We start from the raw sequence: 23,302 nt of genomic DNA, 5'->3' as shown, positions 1-23,302 counted from the left end.
TAATACACCATCATAATGTGCATTCATATTATAGCTCATCTTTCATCTTATTTAGATAGTATAAATAGTGAGCCATATGTATTAGGCACTTGATGATTTCATCACAAATATTGGAATACAAGTTCTCTTTATTCTCATGTCTTTCTTTACTCTATAATTTATTTTTTTATTTGATCATATTTTATAACACGTTATCAGTACGACTTTACCATAGAGCTATAACTCCTTATTGTTCTTGTCATTTTCAGGTATGTATTTTTTATAATTTTACATGTACAATGCTTACAACTTATTTTATGGAATTTCTTAACTAACAATTCCTTAACATACAAGTCTTTATTTTGATTTCTATTTTCATTATGAAAAACTATGTTATGCTAGAGAAAATTTTCTCTACTTTCCAAGCCACCAACATGCTCCTGCAGCAGTAATATCACGAGAAAGATTTAAAAAGAATATATTATGAATTAATCTCATTTCTTCTTGTGGCTGAATAAAACTATGAACTATTGATGAAAAATCACCAATCAATCCCGACCGATCCTAGTGTATTCCCTGAAGTGAATGCAATATCATATAATCATAATAGTCATGGGTATAATCGAGGTTGTGGAGGTTATTATCATAAAAAATAACAAGATTACAAGCAACCACCAGAAGTTGGAAAATAGCAAAAATCCACATCCTAATGATAAAGTGGTGAAGGCCAAAACAAAAGAAAGTTGAAAATGTTTGTCATTGATGTGGAATGACCGATCATTGGTCTTGTACTTTCCGCTTATCAAAGCATTTTGTTGATCTTTATCAAACTTATCTAAAATCTAAAGAAAAATAAAATATCAAAACAAATTTTATTCAAAGTGATATTCATGAAGATCAACCAGAATGACACATTTGGATGTTGCCGATTTTCTTGTCTACCCTGAAGGGACAAGTGGTGATATGGATGGTGATTGATCAGAATAATGTGTAGTTTTGTTTCATGACATTTATTATGTTTTTATGTCATATTCGTTTCATGAGAAATGATGTCGTCACAATCTTCTCAAATTAATAAAATATGAATTTATTTCTCTAAGTCGAATGTTTCTTATGTTTTATTTATTTATTGAAAAGAAACATGGATATTCGCAAAAGAAATAATGAAGATATATTTCTTGCTGACAATGCAATAACACAAAGCATTTTTAATAATGAAAAGTATTTTGCTTACTTATCAATTAGAGAAGCAAATGTTAATATAATAACAGGTAATGCAAAAATGATTGAAGGCTCCGGAAGAGCGAATATAATATTACAACAAGGGACACTAATTACAAATTAGTGACGCATTATTTTCGTCTAAATCACCAAGATTGAAGGCTCCGAAAGAGCGAATATAGTATTACCACAAGTAACAATAATTACAATTGGTGATGTATTATTTTTATTAAAATCACCAAGAAATTTATTAAGTTTTAAGGATATTCAGTCTAACGGATATCCTATTGAAACAACTAATGATGGTAATAAAAATTATCTCAACATTACAAAAATGATATTAGATAAGAAAAGTTTTTTGGAAAAATTACCTGTATTGTACTCCGGATTGTACTATACAAATATTACAATGATTCATGCTATTGAAAATATTACAATAATTCATGCTATTGAAAATAAAAAAGGTATGATATTACCTTCATAGTTTGGCATGACCGGTTGGGCCATCCCGAATCAATTATGGTATGTAGAATAAATGAAACTTTAAGTGGTCATTCCTTGAAAAACCAGAAGATTTTTCAAGATAATGAATTGTGTTGCATGCTCTCAAGGAAAATTAATTTCCAGTCCATCATTGAACAAAGTTGGGTATGAAAGTCTTAGTTTCTTACAAAGAATTCAAGAGGATATATATATATATATATATATATATATATATATATATATATATATATATATATATATATGGACTAATTCATCCAACACCATGTGGACCATTTAGATATTTTATGGTTTTAATTGACGCGTCAACTAGATGGTCACATGTGTGCTTGTTGTTTAGTCATAATTTGGTTTTGCAAGATTACTTGCATAAATAATTTGCCTAAGGGCACATTTTCCTTATTACCCAATTATGAAAATTTAACTTGACAATGTTGGAGAATTTACATCATAAGCTTTTAATGATTATTCCATGTTGATTAGGACAACTGTTGAACATCATGTTGCATATGTTCATACACAAAAATGTTTTAGGTGAGTCGTTAATCAAACACCTTTAATTAATTGCAAGACCATTGCTAATGCATTATAAACTTCCTAATCAACATAAGGGCATGAAATTTTACATGCAACATCACTTATATGCATAATGACAACTAGTTATCATGAGTTCTCCCCTATTCAACTGGTTTGCAGTCAGTAACCAATTATTTACCATCCAAGGATGTTTGGATGTATAATTTATGTACCCATTTCTCCACCTCACTTCACAAAAATGGGTCCTCAAGAAGAATGAGAATTTATGTTGGATATGAATCTCCATCTATAGTAAAATATTTAAAATCATCAATTGGAGATTTATTTACAGCTATATTTGATAATTATTATTTTTATGAATCATATTTTCCAACATTAGGGGGAGAAATAAAGAAGCTGGAAAATAAAATATCTTGAAAGGAATTATCACTTTCAGTTTTAGATCCTCGTTCAAGTCAATGTGAACTTGAAATAAAAAAGATAATTCATTTACAAAATGTAGCAAATCAATTGCCAGAAGCATTTACTGGCCCTAAGTGGGTAACAAAGTCTCATGTACCAGCTATACTTACTCAAGTTAGAATTGATATCCCAGAAGGAAAAAATACAACTACAAATGAATCAAAGGCATGCCTGAAGCGTGGAAGACCAACCGGTTCCAAAGATAAAAATCCTTGAAAACGAAAGGGAGCAAATATAATTGATGGTCCAAAAGAGAAAACATAATCTTTTGAAAAGATTAATGAAGCTCCAGAAGAGCCCAATAACATAACAAAAGAAACCGAGGTACCTAAAAATTATGAAAATGAAGAGATCTCAATAAATTATTTCATGACAGGAACAAGATGGAACCGAAATAAGATAGACGTCGACGATAATTTTTCATATCATGTTGCGTGCGAGATTATGGAAGAAAATGAGGATGTTGAACCTAAATCTATAGATGAATGTAGAAATAGAAAAGATTGGCCAAAAATGGAAAGATGCAATAAACAAAGAGCTTAATTCTCTTACTCAATGAAAAGTTTTTGGACCTGTAGTCCGTACACCAAACGGAGTAAGACCAGTGGGATATAAATGGGTATTTGTGCGCAAAAGAAATGAGAAGAATGAAGTTGTGAGATATAAAGCAAGACTTGTTGCACAAGGTTTTACCCAAAGGCCCGGAATTGATTATGAAGAAACATACTCTCTTGTGGTTGATGCAATTACATTCCGTTATCTAATAAGTTTGGCAACACATGAAAAATTGGAGATGCGTCTGATGGATGTAGTTACCGCCTATTTATATGGTTCACTTGAGAATGATATTTATATGAAAATCCCAGAAGGGTTTAAGGTGCCAGAAGCACAAACTCCTAATTCTCGTGAAGTATATTCGGTAAAATTAAATAAATCTTTGTATGGATTGAAACAATCTGGCCGTATGTGGTTCAAATGTTTAAGTACATTTCTTTTAAAAGATGGCTATAAAAAATGATCCATTAAGCCCATGTGTATTCATAAAAAGATCCGGATCAGAATTTGTGATAATTGCTATTTATGTAGATGATTTGAACATAATTGGAACTCCTGGAGAATTGGAAAATGTCACTTCTTGTTTGAAAGAAAAATTTGAAATGAAAGATCTTGGTAAAACGAAATTTTGTTTGGGTCTTCAAATTGAGCACACTAAAAATGAAGTTTTTGTACATTAATCTAGTTATCTAGAAAAGGTGCTTAAAAAGTTTTATATGGATAACTCACATCCATTGAGTACCCCGATGGTAGTAAGTCATTTAGATGCCAAAAAGGACCAGCTTCGGCCTTGTGAAAAACATGAAAAACTTCTTGGTCCCGAAGTACCATATCTTAGTGCTATTGGTGCACTAATGTATCTTGCTAATAATACGAGACCTGATATATCTTTTGCTGTGAACTTATTAGCAAGATATAGTTCTTGCCCAACAAGAAAACATTGGAATGGAGTCAAACACATTCTTCGATATTTTCGAGGTACAATGGATATGGGCTTATATTATTCAAATTCATCAAATACGGAGTTAATTGGTTATGCAGATGCTGGATATTTGTCTGATCCACACAAAGCTCGATCCCAAACAGGTTATTTATTCACTTGTGGAGGTACCGCAATCTCTTGACGTTCTGTTAAACAAACTTTAGTTGCTTCTTCTTCTAACCATGCAGAGATTATAGCAATTCATGAGGCAAGCTGTGAATGTATTTGGTTAAGAAATTTAACTCATCACATTCGTGAGTGTTGTGGTCTAACTTCTAACAGGGACGCTCCAACCATACTATATGAAGATAATGCGGCTTGTATAGCCCAATTCAAGGAAGGGTTTATCAAAGGAGACATAACCAAACATATATCACCAAAGTTTTTTTTTTATTCATGATCTTCAAAAAGAGCGTGACATCAACATCCAGAAAATTCAATCAAGTAACAACTTGGCAGATTTGTTCACTAAAGCGCTCCCTACATCCAAATTTGAAAACATGTTACGAAATATTGGAATGCGACACTTTAAGGAAATCAAGTGATGTGATGATCAGGGGGAGTTGGAAACATATTGTACTCTTTTCCTTAGCTATGTTTTTCCTACTGGGTTTTCTTAGCAAGGTTTTTAACGAGGCAATTGTTCCAAATATCTATTATTAATCATGTACTCGTTTTCCTTAATAAATGGTTTTTCCCATGAGGTTTTACCTATTAAGGTTTTAACGAGGCATGATACAATCGTCATTCAAGGGGGAGTGTTATGAAATATTAGTTTGTGAATGACCATTGGATTCTCCATTTCTCCCATAACTCTCCATCATTATTTAGCATTAGTAACAACCATTTCAATGTGTTTTATGAATGTAATAATACACCATCATAATGTGCATTCATATTATAGCTCATCTTTCATCTTATTTAGATAGTATAAATAGTGAGCCATATGTATTAGGCACTTGATGATTTCATCACAAATATTGGAATACAAGTTCTCTTTATTCTCATGTCTTTCTTTACTTTATAATTTATTTTTTTATTTGATATTTTATAACATATTTTGATTAGTTGACATCCCATATTTTTATTGAAACGTACAATTTAAGTCCTTTTAGTTACCATACGTTGGAGGATAGATATGCCCCTTGCTCCATATACCCATATTAAAAAAGTTAAAATGTATTTATATTAATAATCAGCATTTCAACTGATTGCATATTAAAATTATTGTATGGTGCATTTATTAGAATATATGCATTCAGTCTACTATTATACATGATTTGTCATCAACAGAACATTCTTAAATCAGATTGTTTCCAAAATTAGGTACGATAAAATTGAAAGAGTCCATCTATAAGAAAAACATTACATATGTTGTCATTGAGTTTTTTTGAATTGTTACTAGGATAATAAGAAACAATATAATATTATATATTAAAATGTTACATTCATAGTCTTTTTATTTACGAGTTATTTTCGATTTTCATCATATTTATTTCTAAAACAATATTTATTTATTTGTTTTGTTTACATATGTAACACTTTTAATTTCTGTCATTTTCGGTACATAAAAAATTATAAGATAATATAATGAACTAAAAATATAACACAATATGATGTGCATTGATAAAATGAATTTAATGTAAAATATTCAAAATTGACATATCAAATAGGGTTATTATAAAATTTTTGGATGCCAATAAAATCTCCCTTTCCGCCCCTTCAGATTCCTGTTTAAATCAAACCGATTACAATTCATATAATATGACATATACGACTAAGCAAACAAAAATCATGTTTAGATTCATTTATCAAATAAACAGAAGTAAACAAACTTTTGTCAAACCTAATTTCCATATTTTTCGCGGATTTGTAGTTGATCTTTTAGAAACATCGCTAAACTTTTCGGGTTGAGATCCGGTTGGGGCGTTGTCTTTATAATTTGAAGACCAGTAAGAGCTATTTTTTAGTAACGAGTTTCCTCCGTTGACTTATATTTGTTTTCTAGAAAGTTTTATCTATTTTTGCCGTAAAAATGTCTTCATTACTTGCTTTTCAGGATGAAGACGTCCCCTTTTTTGCTTTGTCCCTTCCCGATGGTCAACGAAGTTGGACTTCCGGCGGACCCTCCCCCTCAGTGTCTTCAAAGTCATCATTGAGGTCGGGGCCAAAACCCATGTCCGTCTCAGAAGTTCTTGGCCTTTTGTTAGAGTCGGTGGTAGATTTTGAATGCATCTCTAGATAAATGACTCATTTTGAACCGTTACGACAAGTTTCCTACGCTTTTTGGTTGCCTAATGGTTTACCATTATCGGTAACTTTGTATTGGTAGCATGTGGTTTATAAAATATTGAAATGGTTGTTACCAATTTTGTGCATATTTTTAAGATTGTCAAATATGCCATTCAATTTGGTGCAAGTCGCTCGTAGGTCACATTATTTTGCATTGGCCGTATCGTACGTCCGGTCCGTTTCCCTTCCTAATAGCCCGTGAAGTAGTCTAAAATACGATTCCAAAAACTTTGACCCGATTGCGTGTTGCCGATTTGCCTGTCTTGCGATATGAAAATCCAAGCTTTCGCTAAAGCTTCCTCCTTGTCTTCGCCCCAATGAATAGCTTTTTTGAGCTTTTCTTTCTTGTTGCTTTCTTCTAGATGGTTGTTGTGTTTCTTGGACCCTTTTGTCATTGTCATTGTTGAAGTTTATAGGTTGGGATTGAGATAATGAGACTTGAGATGGTTGTGAAGGTTGCGTTTGAAATTTTTAAGGTTGAGAAGGTTGGGGTTGAAATTGTTGAGGAGGTTGTTGTTGAAAGGCTTAAAATTAAGGTTGACTGAATTGATGTGGCCATTGTTGTTGGTAGTAGTTTGGGTGGTATGGAAGATTGATGAATAAAGGTTATTATTGTATTGGAGATGTTAATAGTTGCATGTAATTAAGATGTGAATATGAATCATTTGGAGTGTTTGGAGTGGGTGGGGTAAGTATGTTTCCTTTTAGCCATTAATATTTAAAATATTGCATTTTGGTCCTTGGGGTTAGTACGCGGGGCGTACCATAGGGTATGCTTAGCGTACTAGCTGATAAGCTAGTACGCGAGGTGTACCATATGTCAAGCTTAGCTTACCAAGAGATACCCTCTTTATTAGCCTCCATTGTCCTAAAACCCTAATCTCAAACCCTAATAGCATCTTTGAGTGTTCTTGAGCCTTGATCTTGATTTTTGGTGGTTTGTGCTCCTTGAAGTGATAGAAGAAGAAGTTAGAAGACTCATTCCTTGGAGGGAAGCTTAGAGATCAAGATTTAGCTCCATCTTTTGGTGACTTTTGAGGTATAAAGTTCATACCTTGTCTACTCGTTGCTTTGATATACTCTTTAGCTTGTTATGGTCCTTTTTGGTCCCTTTTGGTTAGTCTTGATGGGTTAAGACCATCTTAGAAGCTAAATCTTGTAGATCTGGATATTTGGAGGATTCCTTAAGCTTAAAGGTGCAAACATTACGGTGTTTATGGTCTCATGCATGTATTAAGTCATTTATTAAGTTGTATTGAGCTCTAGAGCCTCATTAAGCCATGCATGCACGTAAAGTTGGCAACTTTATGTGATAAACTGTAACACCGTAATTTTTCAAACAATTTTTTTTTTGAAAATTAAAATAGTTTATCTCTTTAAGGCTTTTCATAAAAATCATATTTGTTTAATTTACAATACATAACACTTTTGTTCAATCAATTAATAAACCCGGATCCTCAAACAAACGCTTCCCTCGGTGTGTACAATCGAGCCGGTGTCGTCCCGTGAACCTGAGAAACCTGAAACACATAACACAAAACACTGTAAGCATGAAGCTTAGTGAGTTCCCCAAAATACCACTCTAACACATATTAACCACTCAATCCTATAACTTTGTTGACCCTCTGGTTTGCGTGTCTCAGTGGGACCCTCCAGTCCCAACTCTCTGTGGACCCTCTGGTCCTAACTCTATGGACCCAAAGGTCCTAACTCTATGGACCCAAAGGTCCTAACTTTGATAACTCAGAATCATGCATATTACATATCACAATAAATCTCAGAAAATAAATAGCATACAATTACACTGGCACATAAGTCTAAACCTAACTCTTTAGATCCTCTGGTCCTAGCTCTGTGGACCTTCCGGTCCTAACTTTGATATACACACAGCATAAATCACATAGAAATAATGCAGTGCCACACATAGCATAGATAGCACACAATAACTCTGTCACATAACTCTATTACCACTCTAGGTAAAGTAGAGTGGGAAGACTCACCTGCTACTGCCGACTGAAAAACAAGATCATGCTGCTCCGACCACCGTCACGAACTCCACCACTGAATCACCGAAACCAATAAATACCAATAACAACCAAAATACCCCTGGAAGTCAACTGGTCAACTCTTGGTCAAAGTCAAAGTCCTCAGTCAAAGCCAACCCTCCTGACTGACTCTACTCGCCGAGTCAACCCACTGACTCGTCAAGTCCCCATGCTCTGAAACTCCCATAACACGACTCAACTCGCTGAGTCACCCCAAGACTCGCCGAGTCCCACAAATCTGATTCAAACCGTACTGAACTCACTGAGTCATCCCTTGACTCACCGATTCTCAGCTTAACCAGAAAAGGTTAGGACTTCAAGACCAGACTCGCCGAGTCCAAGAACAGACTCGCCGAGTCCAAGGCTATCTTCAACCAACTGGCTGAGTTGTTCTTCCAACTCGCCGAGTTTCTTCCTATCTTCATGCAACTCGTCGAGTACACCCATGTGACTCGCCGAGTACCACTAGCTCTTAACCCATGCAAAGGCTTTCCAAGCCATGCAGGGTCTCCAATCCATAGATCTACTCTTATACATGCCATCCATCACATAAAGTGGCAAACTTTACGTGAATCCAAGGAGATCTAAGCATAATACACTCTTAGGCTAAGGTTTGGGGCTAAAAGACTTCATCAACAGCTCTTGAACAGGGACTTTATGCTCTTTTGGATCATCACTATTCTAGATCTGAGGTAGCAACCTCAGATCTAACCTCCAAACTCAAGATAGCACTAGATATTAACCCAAAAATCCCACAAATGATAGATCTAGATGGATAACAGCTCAAGCAACGAATCATTACCTCAAAAGAAGGCTTCAACAGAAGAATAAGTCAAAACCTTGAAAAGCCCCTTGCTCCAAGCCTCTTAATCTTCAAAGATCTCTTCAACAAACACTCCTTCAAGATCCAAATGTTCTCTAATTCTCTCACAACGAATATTAGGGTTTTTGGACTTCAAGGGAGAGCAAAGAGGCTAGGGAGAGGGTATAATATTCTTTATATAGGGCCAAATCCATGGGATTAGGGTGTACTCCACACAGCACCAACTCGCCGAGTCTAGCCACTGACTCGCCGAGTTGGCCATTAGACACGCGACCAGAATCGCGACCCTACTTGCCGAGTCTACCCATGGACTCTCCGAGTTGATCATTCACATTTTCACTTTAAACCCTGAACTTTGCACCCCTGAACTCGGGATGTTACAATTCTCCCCCACTTAAATTAGGCTTCGTCCTCGAAACCTGCGACAACACAACTCCAGAAACTACTCTCGCAATGCGCCACCTGGCATTAACCAAACCAGGTTCCTCAAAACACTACCACCGAAACCCACAACCTAACTCTTCCCCTGCAGTGTCCTGACCACCACCTCATCCTCTGATATCCACACTTATCAACCGAGTACCACTCCATGGTACTTCACTCGCTCCAAATCACAACGATCGCTTGACCCTTACATAGTTAGACATCACCCCGAACCACCGGGTCTTGACCCGGTACCAAAATGATATCCCTTTCCTTGATTAGCATAACCTTTATCGAATTCACTCCCGGGACTCATCCCACTTCCAATCTGAATCCAACTCTTTTCTTTCCGTGCTGATAGGATGACTCATCCTTAAGCTCCTGAACAACTCTCTCGTGAGCTCTCCTCTGCAATCGCATACACATGCTGAGCCTGTTCTACATCCTCGGGTTGGAAAAACCCGACATACTGATGATACCATCAAACATCCCCATGATGAATTACCACTATATACATAACCTTCTAATCACAACCATACTTAATTCCAAGGCTCTATCCTTGCATTTCTTCCGAACTCCTCTGGTTCTAAACCACCGGAGATTCTTCCGCAACCTCAACAGACACCCAACCCGGATGCGCTTCCATACCACTGGCACAAACACAATATTCAACCACCCTACTCTTAATCATCCATTTTCACTACTGCCTTCACTTCCGTGAACCAACACTCCTCCTGTAGTTACCTACCTTTCTCTTTCCTTACCCAAGGAAATCAACTTGTCAACCTTGCCACTTCAGACAAGTGCCACGGTGCTCACACCCCACTCTACACTATCCCTCGTAGAGTAAGCGCTACTCCATGTATCGTACATGCTCTGAATCTGCTTGCAAGGAATCTCGGGTCCATGCACCACCTCTTCCCAGCAAATGGGGGTCCAAAACCTCCTCCTATACAATAGCTCAAAGGGTGGCATACCAATGCTCGAATGATGGCTGTTGTATAGGAAAACTCAGCCAAGAGTAACTGCATATCCCAACTCCCTCTGAAATCTAATACACATGCCCGAAGCATGTCCTCGAGCGTCTAAATCGTCCGCTCACACTGAAGTGTCCTCAGACATGACCATGATAAACTCTAGCTCATTTCTCATATTCCACTTCGATACTAAGTACCAGGTCAGCTTTTGACTCCACAACTGAACCTCCAAAGATCATCTATTACATGATCCAAAATATCTCACTAGCTTCCTCCCCGTGACCACTATCCCGGCCCAGTGACTCACAAGTCACGAAATTCTCTTTTCCTTATACGAAAAATACAATCCAACCGAGGATCGACTCAACTCTGACCTCCAGTTCCGCCCTTGGTTCGACCACTAGGCTCCAAAAACTCTATACTAAGGCTACTCAAGCCTAAAACTCTTCTGCATCATACCCTAATCGGGGTACATTCCAACATCACACTCTCTTTCCGTCTAGTGAGTATTATGGCTCCCCGCAATAACACGACAACCTCTGACTAGTGAGTACTACGGCTCCCCATAGTACCACGACTCCCTCTCTCTGACTTGTGAGTACTACGGCTCCCCGTAGCATCACAACACCATCTGACTACTGAATACTACGGCTCCCCGTAGCTTCACCCCATACTCTCATTCTCATCCCAACGACACACTACGCCCACTAACTCATGCTCCGTAGACTATCATAGATAGCTACACAAACTTGGCCCACATATGCATCACAGACTCCGGTGGCAACCGCTATAACAAAATACCTACCTTTGCGGAGATCCACTTTCTTAAATAATCCCTCTTGATGCCAATACCTGAAGGGCTCCCACTGGAACTGAAAATACATGATACACCACTAGTCATCCCAACTCAAGATTCTAAATAACTCCGAAATCGGAACATTATACCCGGTCACCACAGAACACCGTTACAGAACATCGCGATGTCCTGCCTTAACCACTGATCTCCTACCCCTAGCACCATATAGATACAACAACACATTTCCTCTGAACTCCATAAATAAATCCTCCTCTTACCCAATGCGCAACTTCAGTGTATTCAAACACTCAATTGGAATACAAAGAAGGCGATAACACTTCAGAACACGTTGATGAACCTCCGAAACCCTTTCCCTTACTGCTCAAAATCCAAGCAAGTATACACATACCGGCCCAGGAGTTGGCTGCTTGATAATATTCTATCCACCCTAAAAAGGGCATAAATAATCCATACTTCGACCCAGAAGTCCTCGACTGCCCATACCATCGATACGAGTCTTCCCTTTGAAACGACCCTGGCCACCACCGGATTCCTGACCATTGGCCAACTATCGAGGAGACACCCATCCTTTCTCAGACACATATCACATGCATTATCTCACTCTACACCTTTCTTTGATTACCAATGACCCTGGCCTCATGAATTCGAGCTGTAGATTTCTGTATCCAACCCCTACCCTCTCTTGCACAAATCTCTGGTTCCCTCAATAAAATACCCAGTTATCCCCCACTTAGGGTTCGAACCATCACCAATTGACGCACACACCATCCCACAGACTGTTTCCACTAGCAATATCGCACCTGCCTTTGGAAGGTGCTACGCAATGCCTGATAATCTCCTTTAAAGAGATCAACCAACCTCAAATACCCTGAATCTCAGAAGAAATCCTTAGGAACTTCTCATCACGACTGACTCTAGTTGTTCAAAGTCTCATACCATCCCAATACCGAACATCTCGACTGTCTAGTAATATCACTGACCCTTAGACTGAAACAATAAATCATCGTACTCCTCAACCTCGACTTCTTAACCCAAGTTCCAACACCTGAATCATCACAAGAATAGGTTCTCCACTCCCATACTCAATATCCATCATAGACAGAAGAGCCGCCGCCCTGATATACTCGACTGGATTACCCGCTGATACCGCCACCACATGCCCTACTATACTCAATTAGGGTGTAATGTGGTCCTTGTCCATCTCAGTCCCCATTGACTACTTACTCATGGTAGATCATTTCTATGCAACGGACATGCTGCCTGATACTCTGGTGGAAAAATCAACATCAATGTCAACCCGCAGGGTTTTACTCCTATACCCCAAAACTGAAATCTCACGTTTCTCCTGTTTCCCACAGAAACATAAATAGCACCCATCAGGTCACAGAAGGTGACATCTCCTCTATTGACTGATCGCTCACTCAGGCCACAATCCCCCATAAATGTCTTTTCTACAAATCCTTGAGTCTTGCGACTACATCTGACATCTTACCAATAATACTCCGAAATGCTCCCGACCTCCCTCTCAAGGGATGCCTCTACGAACTCAATCATGGCCTTCATGCCTAAAACTCCATCGCATCCAAACTCCACCAATCAATCCTGATCGGACAACCAGAGAATCACAAGCATCAATTGCTAAGAACCATGGTACTCAGCCCCTGACATCTCTTCTCAATCTGCTACGATGTATGGTACTCGAACCATGACATCACTCCTCAATCTGCTACGATGTATGGTACTCGAACCATGACATCACTCCTCAATATGCTACTTAGAACCTTCAGAATACTCCCTATATCGAGTATGGGTCCTCTGCTTTCGGTAGTACGGGCCCATACTACCTGCCACATCTACCCATACTTTCCACACGGACCGTCCCAGAGCTCCTAAGTAGCTGCTCAACCTTCTCGTTCACCAATTCTGCCACGCGTGCTCGCTCCTCAGCGAAATGCTCTACTCCACCAGCGTACCCATCTGGCTAAGGTCACTCACACTTCTCCGCCATCAGCTTTTGAAGAGCTCCTAATGATGCCAATCATCTACCTCCTGAATATCGTCATATTCACTTGGTAGCTGACTCCCATCATCGAGAGTTCCACAAAGCATGAAGCAAGCAGCATTCATGCATCGAAGAATACATAGAACTCATTATGGATGATAACTCCGCTTGCTCTACTCATTCTCAAGGTACTAGGGGTGAGCAAAAACCGAACCGCAAACCAAAAAAACCGAAAAAACCGCATAAACCGAAACCGAAATGAAAACCGATGGTGTGGTTTTTAGTTTTGCAAAAACCGAAAATACTCGGTGCGGTGCGGTTTCTAGTCTCGCAAAAACCGCAAAAAACCGAACCGCACCGCATATATATATATATATATATATATATATATATATATATATATATATATATATATATAAAGTGTTGATATTTGTAATACCCAAGAACTTATGACAATTACAATTTCTATAAATGTAAATATCTATCTTATCTATCAGAGGATGATTTTATATTTTCAAGCATACATTCAGTGGTATTTACAATAACAAATAATGTTTATGACATTTTTTTTAACATTCAAATATGAAAAGTACTAATAATATAATATCATTTTTATGAATATATTAATTGATATTATCGTATGTACTTGTGAAATAAATGTTATACTAAATTCGTATTATATTGAAGCATTAGAAACATGTTGGATGAGTGGTTATGTAATTTGATTTCAAACCAAGAGATGGTGGTATCACTTTATCTCCAATTAATGATTAGCACTCCTCATTTGAGTCCAAGTAACTCGTTGAGTTACTTGAGATTGAGTAATAAGGCAAAACGAAAAAAAAAAGTAACAAAAAACCACAAAAAAACAAAACCGCAATAAAAACCCACAAAAACCGAACCACATAAAACCGAACGATTCGATTTCTAAATTTCAAAAAACCGAAGTTGCGGTTTTCGGTTTGGTTTTGACCAAAAACCGCACCGAACCGCACCATGCTCACCCCTACAAGGTACCACCAAACTCTGCAACTCTGCCCCTCGCGGGTTCTAACTATTCTTCGATAAACACCACAATACTCATCTAGGAGTCTCTTGTAGATTACTCTTCTACTCAAATCCCCTAAAAGGATTCCAACTGAATACTCTCACTCATACTCAAAAGCACATCACATATAACAACAGCTCCTAGACTAAGGCATCACAAATCAGGCCACTCTAGTCCTAAGATATGGTATACCTAGCCTGTCTCTAGCATGCATAATATCTTATAAATGTATCATAAATATCTCATAACACAAAAGTAATGGTATTTTGGGAAATCACCGTTCGGGCTCTGGCTGATTGTACACACTGCTCTTTCTCGTTTCCTCTTTGAACTCTTATTCACTTTTAGAAAATTATTTCTTTTGAAAACTTTTCGTACTTCCTCAGCTTGAGTCCAGATTTACCCGAAGGTGCATCCGAATCCCTCAAACCAAGGCTCTGATACCAACCTGTAACACCGTACTTTTTCAAACATTTTTTTGAAAATTAAAATAGTTTATCTCTTTAACGCTTTTCATAAAAATCCCATTTGTTTAATGTACAATACATAACTCTTTTGTTCAATCAATTAATAAACCAGGATCCTCAAACAAACGCTTCCCCCGTTGTGTACAATCGAGTCGGTGCCGTCCCGTGAACCTGAGAAACCTGAAACACATAACACAAAACACTGTAAGCATGAAGCTTAGTGAGTTACCCAAAATACCACTCTAACACATATTAGCCACTCAAGGCTATAACTCTGTTGACCCTCTGGTCTGTGTGTCTCAGTGGGACCCTCCTGTCCAAACTCTTTGTGGACCCTCTGGTCCTAACTGTATGGACCCAAAGGTCCTAACTCTAATAACTTAGAATCATGCATATTACATATCACAATCAATCTCAGAAAATAAATAGCATACAATTACACTAGCACATAAGTCTAAACCTAACTCTGTAGATCCTCTGGTCCTAGCTCTGTGGACCTTCCGGTCCTAACTCTGATATACACACAACATAAATCACATAGAAATAATGCAGTGCCACACATACCATAGATAGCACACAATAACTCTGTCACATAACTCTATTACCACTCTAGGTAACGTGTAGTGAGAAGATTCACTTGCTACTGCCGACTGAAAAACAAGATCATGCTGCTCCGACCACCGTCACGAACTCCACCACTGAATCACCGAAACCAATAAATACCAATAACAACCAAAATACCCCTGGAAGTCAACTCGTCAAATCTTGGTCAAAGTCAAAGTCCTCAGTCAAAGCCAATCCTCCTAATTGACTCTACTCGCCGAGTCAATCCGCTGACTCGTCGAGTCCCCATGCTCTGAAACTCCCATAACACGACTCAACTCGCCGAGTCGCCCCAATACTCGCCGAGTCCCACAACTTTGAGTCAAGCCGTACTCAACTCACTGAGTCATCCTTTGACTTACCGATTCTCAGCTTAACCAGAAAAGGTTAGGACTTCAAGACTAGACTCGCCGAGTCCAAGAAAAGACTCGCCAAGTCCAAGGCTATCTTCAACCAACTCGCTGAGTTGTTCTTCCAACTCGCCGAGTTTCTTCATATCTTCATGCAACTCGTCGAGTACACCCATGTGACTCGCCGAGTACCACTAGCTCTTAACCCATACTGAGGATTTCCAATCCATGTTGGGTCTCCAATCCATAGATCTACTCTTATACAAGCCATCCATCACATAAAGTGGCAAACTTTACGTGAATCCAAGGAGATCTAAGCATAATACACTCTTGGGCTAAGGTTTGGGGCTAAAAGACTTCATCAACAGCTCTTGAATAGGGACTTTATGCTCTTTTGGATCATCACTATTCTAGATCTGAGGTAACAACCTCATATCTAACCTCCAAACTTAAGATAGCACTAGATATACACCCAAAAATCCCACAAATGATAGATCTAGATGGATAACAGCTCAAGCAACGAATCATTACCTCAAAAGAAGGCTCAAACAGAAGAATAAGTCAAAACCTTGAAAAGCCCCTTGCTCCAAGCCTCTTAATCTTCAAAGATCTCTTCAACAAACACTCCTTCAAGATCCAAATGTTCTCTAATTCTCTCACAACGAATATTAGGGTTTTTGGACTTCAAGGGAGAGAAAACAGGCTAGGGAGAGGGTATTATGTTCTTTATATAGGGCCAAATCCTTGGGATTAGGGTTTTCTCCACACAGCACCAACTCGCCGAGTCCAGCCACCGACTCGCCGAGTTGGCCACTAGACACGCAACCAGAATCGCGACCCCACTCGTCGAGTCTACCCATGGACTCGCCGAGTTGATCATTCACATTTTCACTTTAAACCCTGAACTTTGCACCCCTGAACTCGGGATGTTACATAAACCATCTTAAGGAAGTCAAATATGAGTTTGGGTTGAAGTCTTAATCGGTTAAGAGCTGGAAAATGGAAGTTGGCCAAATAGAGGAGTACATTGGGCGTACAAGTAGGTACGCTTAGTGTAGAAGCCCTAAAGCGAGTACGCTATGCGTACAAGCTTAGTACACCCCGCGTACTTAGGAGGTTGGGCTTCGGACTCTTGGACCTTCGGTTTGGGCATGTTTGGACTGGGATGTTTAGGGGCTTGTTGGGCCGTTAGGTTTTTGGGCTGATGATTATTCTAGGTTCGCTTGGTGAACGCTCACAAAGGGATTCCGACCCAATTGTGAAAATTAGGCCATGATTGGGCCTTGGGTGACTAATTTGGAATTGGGTCTTTTGGATAGTAGGTTTGGGCCTTATTCTTAAACCAAGATAGGTAAGGGGTAAAATGGTCCTTTACCCTAATTTAGACTGATGGTTATGGATTGGAATCCAATTATTAATAGGATGTTATTGGTATTGATAGTTCGAGATTTATCGGACCAGCAGCCAGAGATTTATCAGAGTGATTCAATAGTTCGAGGTGAGTTTCCTCACCATGTTTAGTGGGTCTAAGGCACCAATGATGACCCATGATCAATGATGCCAGGATACTAGATGTGTGGATGACTCTTGTATGTGTATGTGCTTATATGATTTTTATGTTGGGTGGGGCCCGTTATGCGAGTTTGGGCGGGGCCCGTTATACTCAGTGGACGGGCCCATTATGCGAGTGTGGGCGGGGCCCGAGACACTCATTGGATGGGGCCTGTTATGTGTTTATTTATGTATGATATGTGGTATGTTGGGGAACTCACTAAGCTTTGTGCTTACGGCTTTCAGTTTATGTTTTAGGTACTTCTGGTTCTAAAAGGATGATTGTAGAGCACACACCACATGTTTCCGCATTTTGTGATTTACTCTGATGATTGATGATGTATTGATAGAATTTGTTTATCTGGATTTTTATGATGATGTTTTTGGGATATTGGTTTTATTAAATTAAAAATGAAATTTTTGGGTCTTATTTTTGGGACGTTACATGTTGGGATCATAGCCTTGGTTTGAGGGATTCGGACATACTCTCGGGTGTGTCCGAACTCAAACTGAGGATTTGGTAAAGTTTTTCAAAAGGAAATGTTTTAAAGAGAAAAAAAAGTTTTCCTAATACAAGAAAGGGTGTGGTGTATGCAATACACTCAAGTAATTATGTCAACCTCTTACAATCCGAAATCAACTGCTTGCAACAAAATTCCTTCATTTGATGAACTCAACTTCACTGCTTGGAAGTTAAAGGCCATGGATGCTCTAGAGATCATGGGCTTTGATACACTTAATATCATCAACAAAGGTCTCATCATCGTCATGCATCAATCATCTAATGATGGTGTGTTTGATAGTAAGCTAAAAAGGAAACCTGTTTCAGGATACAACACGGAAGAGAAAAGGGTGTTGAATCTTGATGTAAAGGCGAGAGTTGCCAGTGGAAACTCACTTCCTCATTCTGTCTATCATTTGGTACAAAACTGCTGAACTGCTCAAGAGATGATGATCAGTCTATCAGCTACTTTTAAAAAATAAAACCTCTCTGATGACGAAGCTTCAAAAGGTAAGTGTATCATGGCCCAGATCATTGAATCTCATTATGACACATCAAATGAAAGCGTTGACACTCTTGAAGCTGATCCTCCTCAAGTTGGTACAAACCATCTGGTACAAAACTTAAGGAATGGGACACAACCTCAGTGTATCAGGTAAAAAGTCTTGTTAACTATTCTTCTATTGAAAACATCGAAAAAAAATTGACACAATTGATCACTTACATTTTGATTTATCTGTTTCAAACAACGAAAGATCTTCTCTCATATTTGAGTTAAAAAAACTCAAAGAAAAAGTCTCATTTTTTGAAAAATCGCTCTCTTTTAGAAAAGGAAAACAATTGTATCTCACTAACCAACAATTTTCTTCACTCTAAAAAAGAAAAAGTTGTTGATCATGCTAAAAACATTCAACTTATTCTAAAAAAATTGGGCTTTTTCGCACTGTAATGTCACAAGAATTATTAATGCTCAGATTCCAGTTTAGTGTGAGAAATTTTTTGGAAGCAATATAGAAGGTGTTGTTTCCTTAATAAAAAGTGGTGAGACTAAACAAACCTTCTATAACGCTAATTGTTTAGAAAAATATTTTAAAAATAGATTTGTGAACTCTTTTTTTATAAATCAAACTTTAATTGATACTCATTGCTCCAATGATTCTAATGGTAAAACTAAATGTGTTTCTCAATTATCTGCTCTTGATCCTTCCCACAAACCTCCTCATTGTGAGTATGTTCTTCCCTTCACTAAGATTTTGCTAAAATTTCCTATATGTAATGGTGAAGTTCACTTGGTAAACGAAATTCTTAGCATATTTCCTCAGTGCTCTGTTAGCAACTATGAACATGAAGATCAATCAAAGTCTTCTATTTCAGATGACTCTTTAATGCATCATGAGCCTCATGACAAGGTATCATCTGAGAACACCATCGAGGATACTCCTTGTTTCAGATCTAAAATGAGAACTCTTAAAGCAAATAATCAAAGTTCTTCGAATTCATCAGTTGAAAAGAAATCAACATCAAATGTTAAAGGAAAGAATCCTGGAATCAAAGTTGTTATCAATGTGGTGATGCTTCTCACAAAGTCAGGGAGTGTACTTTTGAAAAGAACTCTACTCGTGCTGACAACATCATGACTCGTAATGATAAGTGGATCAAAAAGGGAAACTCTTTGAACTGTCTCCCTGATGATTGTTATAATATATTTTCTTAAGTGACCCATTGCAAGATAGGTCAGTGTATATTAACTACACATTTTAGTTTCTGGGTAACTAACATATTTGGTATCTATATAGTGGTTGCTCAAGACATATGATCGGATTCAATTCTCTTTTGGAAGATTTCATAAAGAAGGATAGTCCTACTGTTACATATGAAGATAATGTCAAATAAGCTACAAAGGGATATTGTGACAACTCGAAAATTTCTACCTTGTAAATTCAAGCCAATCAACAAAAAGTCAAACTTAATTTTATTGCGTTCTAGCCTTGTTAAGGGTGATTCTAATGAGTTCTAAGCCTAGTACACTTAAGGATTGGGTGTAGGATTATGACAACTTAAGTTTATTGGTTTGCAATCGAGCCAGAAACTCCATCACAAGGAGTTTATGACCGCAAACTAGGAGTTTACGGTTGTAAACTCTTGGCTGGCCATAAACTCCTCCCATATACATGATATTCCTTCATTTTTTCCCACTTCTCACATTTCCAAGTCTAGAAAATCGATTCTCTCTCAAGTATCATCGAGTTCTTCATCCTATATTTTCAAAAACATAAGTGTTTCTTCCATCTTTGAGTTGTTATCCTTCTTAATCATGTATCATCCTTTTATTTCATCCATGAAAATCATCTTTTTGGGTAGATCTCCAAGATCTTCAACTTTCACTAAGAGCACCAAAAACACACACTTGTTCTTGGTGGCCATGAACCCTCTTTGAGCCTCCAAAACATAAGTATCCCTTCCTTATGCTTAGTATACGTTAGAAAATCATGTTAAACACCTTAGAATCGACCATTTAAATGGAACAAAAGGAGTGTACGGCCGTACACCCTTGCATGGTCGTACACACCTCAAACACCCCAAAAAGGGCCTCCAAAGTGAGAATCTAGTTCATATTATTGATGAGCAATCGACCCACTAGCTTTCCCATTGTTCAAAGACCCTCTTATGCATGTTTTACCATGAGTTTACGGCCATACACTCCATGGCCGTAAACACCAAGTTGTGGCCATAAACACCCCTTTGATGAATCACATGTGATTCTAACACTTAGTCCAAGTCCCTAAGGGTGTTTCCTAGCATGTTAGTTGTTTAAAACACTAAATTCATACCTATATATGTCATTTAGGACTCATTTGTGTCTCGAGATTTCATTCGTGGAACTTCTCATCCTTACACGTATCTGCAATTGAATCATCCACATAAGGTGAGTTCATACCCCTATAATCAATCTTTTAAACCGTTTTAAACACTTTTAAGGGGGGGGGGGGGGGGAATACAAGTTGGACACAATGATAATTGTGTAAATGTTTTGTTATAAACATCTTTTAAAAGATTTCTTATGGATTTATAAGTGATCAAAACATTTCAAAAACTCTTTTAAAGTTATGTTACTTCATAGTTTACAAAACTCCGTTTTTAAAGTACAATTATAACTTAGTAGATAAATGAGTCTTTTATTCAAAGTCAGTATCAGTTCAAGTAATCATACTAGTAAACTATCATAGGTATAGTTTAGGGGTTCAGTACATACAATAACAAGAAACTGAATGAACATACTATAAAGAGAAACAGGGAGGATCATACTATAACAAGAACAAGATAACATTTATGTGAGACTACTTCACGGCTTAGCAATATACTTGTTAGGTCGCGTTTTGTAACCGGAGTCTCCTGGAGGGAGAGCATGAGTTTTTGTATAGATCTATATGGGATTGACACGCCGCACCTGAACTGCTAGCTATAGTTAGGAAGACATGCCTGGGGTGACAAATATCACATCAGTTTTGGCGCCACTAGGTCTTCATGTTATCACGTGTCATATCAGTATGGTTACAACCACATCACATATTAACATTAATTAACAAACTGGTTTTGAGGTATTCAGTACTTCAGGAGTCACTTTAAAATACTATTGTATACTTTCGTTATTACAAAAGACAAACAGTACAGTCGAGTCTTAGTACATTCACTTAGAGGGGGGGGGGGCTATAATACTAACTTTATGATTCCTTAGTTTATACATCAGTGATATATATAAATCGGGCCCGAAAAATAGTAGGATGTGTGCTTTTCGCTTCATTTCATGTTCCTAGTTTGGTTGTGGGTTTAGAGAAGATACACCTAGTCTACTATCTATTCGACCTTACCTATATATATATATATATATATATATATATATATATATATATATATATATATATGTATGTATGTATATGTATATATATTCCGTATACACTAAGTAATCATAAGGGGTACCAGGTATAGGTCATATCATCACATACAAATTCAATACACCGTTTTCTAGTACAAAAACATATTTTTCAGATAGAACATGTAGTAGACTAAACTAGAAACTTATAAAAAAAAGGGTTTAATCCATTTTTATTAAACCAGTATAACTTAAAGGAACTTTAATGGTTAACTCTATAATACCATAGTTTATACATCAGGGTTATACATGATTAATATCTGATAGGAAGTTGGATGTATGGTTTCCACCTTACTTCCTGTTCCTTGTTTGGTTGTGAGCTTAGGATAGATTCACACAATTAACTATTCGTTCGATATTAGATTATATATAGCTAGTATAAACTAAGTGATTATAAAAGGAACCATTATGGTTACCATTTTTCTAAAAGAAATAAGGGTTTTCTTAAAGAATGTTTTCATCAAATGTAAAGGAGCTATTACAGTTAACTCTGTGAGTACCAGATGAATGTGCCATGGTTATATACAACGAAGATTTAACAAACAATGGGATGTGTGGCTACCACCTCATTTCAGTTCCTTGTTTGGTTGTGGGCTTAGGGAAGATTTACACAACCGATTGTTTGTTTACTCTGAAATTTAAATAACTTGTATCCATTTAGTACTCATAGAAAGGATTTTAGAGCCATTTTACTTAACTTTCATCATATCAGAAGATATAGCATCTTCTGGAGGAACAAGCAAACTTTTCTAAAAGAACTTTCAACTTACTTTACATCACTAAAATCTTATGAACTCACCAGCTTGCATGCTAATCTTCTCTTTCAAAATAACTTGTATTCTCAAGAAACTAGTAGACAGGTACGCGCACAGGGATTTGGAAGATAAAGTACAATAGCTTCATGTCTTGTTTTGTTATTACTTTTGGATTCAATCTTTTGTGAATCACATACTTGTAAACACTTTAATGTTAATGCAATGATTGTTTGTTACTATGATTGCTATGATACATGTGTTGTGATACTAAACATGATGTCCTCCACCCCCAAACGTTTCCACCATTCCAGTTTGGGGGTGTGACAGATATGGAACCATCAAGTGCAAATCTATTGTATTCAATAATGTTTCTTACATGAAAGGTCTTCAGCACAATCTCATCTCAATTAGCAAACTATATGACACTAATTATGAAGTTCACTTTAACAAGAAATAAGGAAAGGTTGATGATCAATAGA

Source organism: Lactuca saligna, chromosome 2 (assembly GCF_052625555.1).
Source record: "Lactuca saligna cultivar CGN05327 chromosome 2, ASM5262555v1, whole genome shotgun sequence".
NCBI classification, from domain to species: Eukaryota; Viridiplantae; Streptophyta; class Magnoliopsida; order Asterales; family Asteraceae; genus Lactuca; species Lactuca saligna.
Note: the sequence above shows the minus strand (reverse complement) of the source record.